A 9,688-nucleotide genomic window follows, 5' to 3' on the forward strand; every position below is an offset into this window, starting at 1 on the left:
TTACTTCATAATCCCATAATGGAAAATGTGACGTTGTCGTTTATAATGTCTAATTCTGATTGGATGTTACATCGGCGTAATGTGTGGTTTTTTAGAGGAAAAGAGCTCTTCAATAAATATAGATTTTCAAAGAGATAGTCGCAAGTAGAATATTTCGTTATTGCTTGTAACGAGCATTTTCATTGGCGTAAACATTTGCTTTATCAGTCCATAATGGAAAAAAGGCGTCGCGTCGCCATTTCTAATATCGCTTCTGATTGGTTGAGACAGAAAGCCCAAAGAGTCCTTAAATACATTTGGAATTCTGAAGAGATTGTTTTCGTTAAATTGAATTATAAGAATTAAACATATTTTTTAAGTTATGGATATATAACACGACCATTTACACTTTCATCATAAACACATTTGCTGCTTACACTGATATTTTGTCTTATATCTATAAAGATAAAATGTATTCAAGTTTAGCCTTAACTATATTGTTATTATCAATTTAATTGTTTTTAAATTATGGAGCTATTCTGAGCATCTTCTCATCACAATCTGCTTCGCCGTTTTATTAAGAATGCACGCAGTGTGTTTTGTTTTTGTTTTTTTTTGTGCTTTATTCCATAACATAAAAATCTGTTTATGTTCATTGTTAAATAATCAGTACAAAAAGGTCACTTCCTCAACCAAATCAGGCTTATTTCAAGCGGGAATTCTTTCCATATTTACCTCAACATTTACCTTGACGATATCGTGTGCAAGTGATTTATAGTATAAATAAACGTATATGTAATTAATTCCGTATGACATATTGATTACTATAAAACAATCTAGTGCCAATTTTGGTCGAGGTCACAGATTATTTCTATTTAGACATGGTGTTTCAAGTTACAAAATGGAATTTAGGGCTACCCGGCACCGTTTCGTCTATTCTATCATTTTGTGATTACATAACATTAAGACAATCTCGTGTGAAATATAAAAGTCAAAGAAAGTCATTAGACTGCCGAAATTGCAGTTTCTTCTCAATAATATCAGTACTCATTCAGTAATTTATAATCAAAGTCTTCAAGGTTTTGGTTTGATATGGTTTATAAGAGGGCGTTTTTAAGGACAGCCTACCATGTGTAAATGGGATATCTGTTTGTTTTTGAAAGGCTGTGGTGTATTCGTGGTGTGTCTTCATGTATTAGTGGAACTCTTGCCCTATTACAGCACTATCTGACTGAAGCATGCTGCCGAAGACACAAAACAAGCAAACCCGCCAATACACATTATACTGACGACGGGCAGTCGTTCCACTCCATTTTTGCTGAGCGCTGAGCATTTGCATAAATTACCACTTTCATAGGCTATAGTGGGTGCTCAGGCAGAGGACATAATCCAAGAGCGTACTCTACAGGGACGAGTGCCCAACTGAAGTATGGCGATGTGAAGGCAAACGTTAAGACAGTAGAGAGAAGAGAAAAGATTAATGGGAACCATTGGAGTTTTGTATGGCTAGTAAAAGTTCAGTTCTGAAATAATTTTTCTGCCACCATAGACAATTAGATCTAGTGTATAACTTGTGTGTTCACTCTTTAAAAGTTACCTAATCTTGATTTAACAGTAATTGCATGGCATGTGTCCAATGACCTCTTCCATGATTCACTTGTGTATCGCCTGATTTCCTGGTTTTACTACTAGATTCATGAATTTTTAGATATTTTAGACTTACCGCCGGTGCTTATACGAACCATAATTACATTCTGACTCAATAAGACGAGTTGGGAATAGAACAAATACAGATATCCCTCCCTCATTAGAAGAAATTGTGAATAGACAAAAATATTTCTGGTTTTTTTTCAGGTCAAATCTGAAACTGAGAATGGGTTGTAACAAAAACTCACACCGACGTAATGTGATATAATGCTGAGCAGCCAGTGCGGTTATTCAAATGCTACAGAATTTGATTTCTATAATCAAACGCTGTTCCCTGTTTTAGAAGCCATTTGGTAGAGTAATTCTAAATAAACATAGATAACTGAGTATTTCCGTCCCTTTGTCAATGGCAGATCGCCTCGAAAATCGAAGATGTTCTGTCCACACTGTTAGAATTACTTCTTTGTTCCATATTTACTAATTCGCATCCTACAGACATATGTTATTAAGGATCCAGTCAGGGTGGGAAATCACGTAACTCAAAATGATATGTTTCATAAAATGGCGAAAATCCTGCCACTTCAGGCATATTTTCCGTGTAGAACAGTTGCTATTAGTTTTCAATGTATGTCAAAAAGATATGTACACCTAGTGTACAATTCTATACAAATGAAAACAAAATTATGTTTGAAATTTTCACGGGTGATGATTACTACTTGTTTAGTTCACTGTAATTCGTGTTAGCTATATGATGATTTGGATTTGTTTAACCTTTTCAGCATCATCATACTTTCCGGCTATGTTTAATTACTTTAGACATGAACGTAGGCGTACTTCCTATACGTAGACGGACGCGTACTCAAAGGCTTTACACGAAGGACTTTGATGTTATTTGATTACAAGATATTTGGTTTCCATCCCTTGATAACTAAAACGCCGTTTAAAGTGCACACAACTGAACGGACTTCACAACAGAGTTTAAGGTACACCATCTAAATCTCTGTTAGCACTGACTTCCACATGTTCTATACGAAGCATTTCCTGACCTTCATCTCACTGGTGTTAAAAGTCAGGAGAAAATAACGATAACTGTTTCGTTCAAATGAAGTACGAGGTCCAAATACTAAAATAAAACCTAGTTTGCAACCATCTGATGACGGTTACATTTTGTATTTTCTACATACATGTAGTGCTTTTTTAATACATGGATTTTTCAAAGCTGAAAACCAAATCAGAAATATCGAATCAACAGGAATTCGTTATAAAAGTATTACTAACTATCACTATCACTATCAACTATATGTGACGTTTGATGAGTGTAATTACTGCACCAGTCTGGGATAAATGACCATTAATTCATTAGGAATAGAATTGTACACTCTTGATTTGCATTCTAGATTTTCTTTGACATATTTTGCGTCATTGTTATTTATTATCAAAATATCATTTTCTACATCAGTGGATCCTTTATCGTAACGTTAACCCCAGTCGTCATTTTGAAAACTGGACGTGGTTATTCAATTTACTTAATTGGCAAAGTCTTATAATCATATGATCTTCGATATGCTGATCGCCAATTTAACTTCATGCAAAGATATGTTGATCAATATGATGATGCATTTTGCTTTCATTGCACAATTAAAACTCATTAAGGTTGGTTATATTTTAAACATACATTTGAGTGTAACACAAATTGGTTTATCTACATATTTACTGTTGGTATGCCAATATAATTATGTCACTCATAAATATGACGAGATATATTACTAATGTCAAGCATTTAATTTTTAATTCATAATTCTACGGATGAAGTGTATTTCTTTATAAGGGTTAATAGGGGAGCAGCCCGTCTTCGCGCACGACGTGTAAAGCATTTCTAAGGTAACATATTCATCAAATTCTCTTGTGATTCCGATGAACATGACTCTCTATCCGAAAGATATATGATAAAATGAAATTATAAATCTCTCATTTACAAACGTTCAAGTAATTTGAAATTTTGAATTATTTTACTTGGGATATTTTATAACATTCCTTTTGATAAAATACAACGCTCCATGCTATTGATCGCAGGTTGTTTTCAGACCATTTTACGCGTCAGATTTTTTCTTTTTACATTTGTTTTTAACCTTTTGGTATAAACATATATTCTTGGGTGGTATTTAAATAATACCGTTTCACTACCAGCATTCAGTATAATTGGTTGACCAACAACGGAATATCTATTACGAAAATACCATTTACACCTTCTCAAATTGGGTTGGGACGAAAGATAGAGTTTGAAATACACGAATAAGAAATTAATAAAAGGTTGAGTCGGTTCCCTTTTCATAATATTACTTTTCACATTGCATAAATTCTGTCAATTCATGTTTGGTTACTAAAAACATCTTGGTGCACCCTTTCAAATTATTTGCCTAACATTTATGTATGTTAGTTAAAAAAGAACGACTTCCAGTTGACGTTTAATATCATACTTTACATTCACCACGTCCTAAACTGACCGTTCGCCAGAAAGGAGGAAGTTATGCAACGTGCTTGCACACGCACGTGTGTCCATTCAAACATCGTAGCATATTCAATACAAAGTCGCATGCTGTCAATTATTTGACACCGTTACGAAAATAGTTTTGTTTAAGTATTATAACTAAAATGTAGTTAGATAATTGGCAATGAACGAGGCTTGGGGTTTTATAATGCAGAATCTAAATTCTGTACTGTACATGTATAATGCTGACTGCCAACACGTGGGTAGAGCTTGGAATATAGTGTGCCTGAAATTGCATCACTTAATACGTACATTCCAGGTGACCGTGTACCACATATGGAAATATATAGACAAAGCTATTTGTTACAGTCATGCAATAACGTTAAGTGATGACCTTGCATCATGTACATGGCACAACCGCGCACCTGACTGCATCGTCATATAGGTATACTTAGGAGCTTGTTATATAGAGAATTTATAGTAAGTATATTTTAATACCATGTTTATTTTGGTGCGAGACTTAGGAAAGCCGAAATGACGAGGCTTTGTCAAGTCATCTTGGCTTTCCGCGTCGAGCACCAAAATAAGACTTGTATTGTAAGATACTAACCGTGTATTCTGTTTATCCTGCAACCATTATGACATTCGAAACGAAAGCAATTTGCCAGTTATTTACTTGGTTTCGCGCGAAGCGAGACGCTTCTTTGATGCACAGGAAAAGATTCATTCACTTAACCGAATGAGAGTATACTCCTTTTTACTGCCGTGGGAAATATATAAGCGCATTCGCAAACAGTACTAGTATTTTTATTCAGTGTGTAATATCTCTGAAACAATATAAAAAATACTGAAAAAAACAATATTTACCCATCAAAGAGTTACTTTACAGTACATACCTTTATCATGAGCAAAGAAAAAGACGACACCGCCATACGAGATTTTCGATATCATAAAAATCACGTCATTCCGGTGAATGTGACGTCACTTATTAGCGGGACTGAATGACGTTTCATTCACCGTAAGGTTAAAGTTCGGGGTCAAGTTAGAAAATGTTCCGTCAGATGTGGAACAAATTCATCTGATCGTATTGACGGATAAAGCATTTCGTATTGACGGATAAAGCACAAGCTTATCCGGCAGTAGTTATCCGTCAGTATGTGGGACAGTTGCAGGATAAAAACAGATACACATTCTGTGTTTACTGTTTAAATATTAGTATCCAAATTGTAAATAACATCAAACTTAATTGCATTTTACTGATAAAAGAGTATTTATTTTCTTTTTAGTTTTAGTTCGAAGTTTGATGAAGTAGTGCTTACTAATAAGAAGATATTTTTGTTTTGATTACACAACGGTTGCAAGATTTATCTCGTCTCAATTCTATCTAACTCAAATTTTAAATGATTAATTGAGGAGCCATTTTATTCACTGTTTAACCATTGTGAAAGTCTTATACTAAATTATCAAAATTCACCGACCTGTGGTCAGTTCACGGCATCTGCTCCACTTTGTTTTAAAAATCGCAACAGAGGTGAACGTGAAGTAAGATGAGCCAACACAGATCAAAATGACTTGTTATCTTATTATCCTTTTCATTTTTGATTAATTAATATGATAAAGGTCCAATACGAACGGTACATCTAGAACATATAAGATGAACATCTTAATACAAAATTAAAATCTTTATTAATTTTGAACAAGGTACATCCTCAATTCAATATGTTACTGTAACATGTCAGAATTGCCCCCAAACTATACTGTTCAGCAAACAAGTCCATAAGACTATCAAGATTTTTTCAATTCACGAAATCTTTATCATTGCAATAAGACTATTGTTTATGATAAGTATCCTTGCAGGCATTAGCACTATGACTGCTTTGCACTAATAATCAGATTTGAACATCTCCCTACCAGCTCCAGATACCGTTATGCTTTATGATAATCCTATTGTTTTGCGTGTTCTTTTCCACTTAGAAGGCTTGTGCTATTGTTGCATGAGGAGTCTCATCCAAAGTCCCATGAGCTCGTGGTAACAATCAACATCTCCTATATCTGGAGGACATTGAAATCCCTTGGGTAGACGAATGTTTCGTTTCTCTATCTTCGTCCTGGATTCTGTAGGGTAAGAAGATCCGAACTGTCAATTTGTTGTGTAAAATACTATCGCTGCCAAATCCGACTTTTACATACTATATATTTGATTTGTTCAAGCCAAGATTTAGTCAATAGGATACATGGATAGTTCTTCTTTTCTCTTGGAAGCTGAACACAATCACGTTATGTTCGTTAATAAGGAGCGCTCAAAGGCGCCATCTCAGGGGAGCTATTTGACCGACATATATTCCAGAAAAATATTCTGACATTTAATTGGAAATTTGCAACGCTTATACACAGATAGAGAATTGAAAGGTGTGGAAGAGAAGTAATGTTATGGTATTGACGAATTAATCAAAAGGTTAGTCATTTGGGATTAACTCGACATTGTAATTATCTCATAATGCGGAGAATATGTTATATAACTTTGATACACAGAAATGTAGGGATGTTAGCCATCAGGGATAAATTAGTTTCTAGACTCCTATTTGTTATTTTCCTGTTTATATTCTATTGGTGGATAAGATGTCTGATATAGATGTTTAATATACACAACTTACGTACACAATAAGTTTATACAAGTATTTTCATTCATCATTAAAATTGATTTCAGAGAGACTTTTTAGAATAAGAATATAACGCTAAAAGTTCATAACATTTAAGTAGATTGGCAGCGATATTAAATTAAAGAAAATATAACATGTCTCTGTATTATATTTATTTATAAAATTCACTCAACATAAATGTATCATTTCTTTATTTCAATTACACAGTATTTCTTTTCATGCTTTATGAGATAATTTGATATTACTAGAAAAATATATGAATGCAAATGAGTAATTAATTGTGTTAAAACATTATATTTAAGATTTATCTATCTACGATTGCCAAGTAATTATAAATTTAGCGAATTATTCATGTGTTAATGTCGTTAAAGATGTTTATATTAATATATCTGTGTATGAGACGATTCTCTTATGAAATAAAAACATTTGTAAACTTACCGTATTCATTATTGAAAATTCTTGAACGAGTTCCTAAATCTGTTTTCCTGTGAAGTGGGCACGTGATGGCAATAGTTAGAAAATTTAACAACATTATCAGGGCGGCGATTTTGTTTCCAAGCCTCGTCATGATTGTGTGTGTGTGACTGGTACGGTATCTACAATAAAAAATATTGAAAAAATAGGTATAGACAATGCCATATGCTTTCATTTCATATAAGAAGACACGAATATGGACGAACATACAAGATGTGCATATTAGATAAATACGTTATCAGACAATCTATCAGCATGGAGGAAAGTGAGGAAAGATACCAAAGACAAATCATCGACCTATGGTCAATTCATGGCATCTCTTCCGCTTGGTTTTCAAAATCGCAACACGACGGACGGGTATTCAGATGAGCAAGCACATATGCATACAATATATCACATTGGTATTCTTTGATACATACTCTCTTAGACAATCTATCAATATTCAGGAGGAAAGAGAGGAAAATTACCAGAGACAATCATCGATTTATGGTCAATTCATGGCATCTGTTCCACTTGTTTTTTTTTTTAAATCGTAACAGAGGTAGAAGAGTTGTAATATGAACAATCACAGATTTTACAATTTATCACATTGATATTCTTTGATAGATATTCTATTAGACAATCTATAACTATTGGTCGATATTTCAAATGTATATATAAGATGATACTACGCATATGATGTCAACCGCATAACCCAATACCCAATATACGCAATTTATAATGATGAGACCAAACTTATATTGCGTTAACATGCTTCGTGTGATATAAAGCATTTGAATATGATAACATAATCCAGATAAACACCAAAGCTCGTTAACAAGTGCTACGTCATATTGTATGGTATATGTGTGATTGGTATCCTAGATTCGTATCACTAAATAACAAAAATTTCGTTTGTCTCCAAACGTGTCAGAACACATTCAACCATAATTCTAGTTTGCTTTTAACGAACATTTTCATTGGTTAAAAATTTACTTTATCAACCAAAAAAATTATAAAAAAAGAATGGCGTCACCATTTGTAACGTCGCTTCTGATTGGCTGAGGTAACGGTGGTTTCAAAGACAAAGGTGTTCCTAATTGAATTTTGAATATTGAAGAAACTCTCTTTAGTAAACTGAATTATAAGGATCAATTTGAATTTGTTATGGAGATATAACACAAAAATCTGAGTGTACTCTCATCATAAACCGCGAAGCGGTTTATTTAGAGTACACTCAGATTTTTGTGTTATATCTCCATAATATAAACAATCTATTAAAGTTAATTCTTAAATAATAGATAAACCCATACTCATTGTAGCAATAGATAACATCTCAAAAACACAACGTGACGAAGGGGGACAGTATATGTTACGACTCTTGCCTTATCCGGGTCTCGAATTCACAATCCACGGTACCGAATCGTCTGTGTGTCCTATACGAATCTATGTCACAATGACTTCTCTAAAAACGTTTCAATGGCAACACGATAGTCGGACCAATACTCTCACATGATCAAAATGACAAATCGTCGATTATATGTAGCAATACTTCAATATATTTAATATTCAGTACTTTACACGTTTTGTGGCTTTTATAGCTAAACGTTCAATAAAACAAGTTACGACAATTTAAATACCAAATAATAAGGTGTTAAGTGATTTGTCCAGTTGAAAATAGGATCATTTTATCACACGTAGTATCGCCGCCTCTAACTTTCTACGTTTCAAAGCATTCATTGATTCTTACTTTATTAAAAAAATGAAGGTAAATTTATCATTAGCTGCTGATAAATGTATTATTGTATACAAAATCTTTGATCCTATTTTAATTTTATAAAAGTATGTTAAGAACATGTTTACAACAACCTCGAGTAATTGTTTTAGACAAAACGTCTATCATTTTCCTCTCTTAGCAATAAGAAAAATAAAACAATGATACATATTAAAAGTGAGGCAGTTATAAAATCTAAACAGTTAACGAACAATTTTAACCTTAACCAAAAAACATTAATCTCTCGATCTGCATTGCTACTGAAATGATGATAAGGGTAACAACATTAATTCCTGATTATTCTTACGTCTCTTCTTGTTATGACTATCAGATGATAAAGTAAAAACTTCCTACCTTTGAGAGTATGTCACGTTACGTCTTCGTATGGAAACGTTATGACAGTCCCGGTGACAGTCACAGCTTTATATAGTCAGTCTCCTTCGGATTGTCACCTCCTTTACATATCTATGTACATGAGTGATTCATCTATTTTTCGCAGTTTTAATTTGAAACCAGATCCTGATAATACGATGTAAGTTGATCCACTTACATCTGCCCACTGCTATTTGCATGTTAAGTCGGCTGTGTGTGCCATTGAGGTGCTATTGTTGTTCCAAGCATGTAGCACGTGACTGCGTGGCAACCAATGCGCATAGGTGAGAGTGACGAATATTTTTCTTTCCTCCT

General features: G+C 33.6%; 1 long non-coding RNA gene across 1 annotated transcript; it reads right to left on the reverse strand.

Annotated features, from left to right (window-relative positions):
• Nucleotides 1-5,783: 5,783 nt before the first annotated feature.
• Nucleotides 5,784-9,427, reverse strand: LOC138328779 (uncharacterized). The gene is made up of 3 exons (XR_011209354.1): nt 9,356-9,427; nt 7,213-7,370; nt 5,784-6,229 (listed from the first exon to the last, which is right to left on the reverse strand). It is a non-coding gene; the product is annotated as an uncharacterized lncRNA (long non-coding RNA).
• Nucleotides 9,428-9,688: the final 261 nt, after the last annotated feature.

This window comes from Argopecten irradians, chromosome 8, assembly GCF_041381155.1.
Source record: "Argopecten irradians isolate NY chromosome 8, Ai_NY, whole genome shotgun sequence".
In the NCBI taxonomy this organism is placed as follows: Eukaryota; Metazoa; Mollusca; class Bivalvia; order Pectinida; family Pectinidae; genus Argopecten; species Argopecten irradians.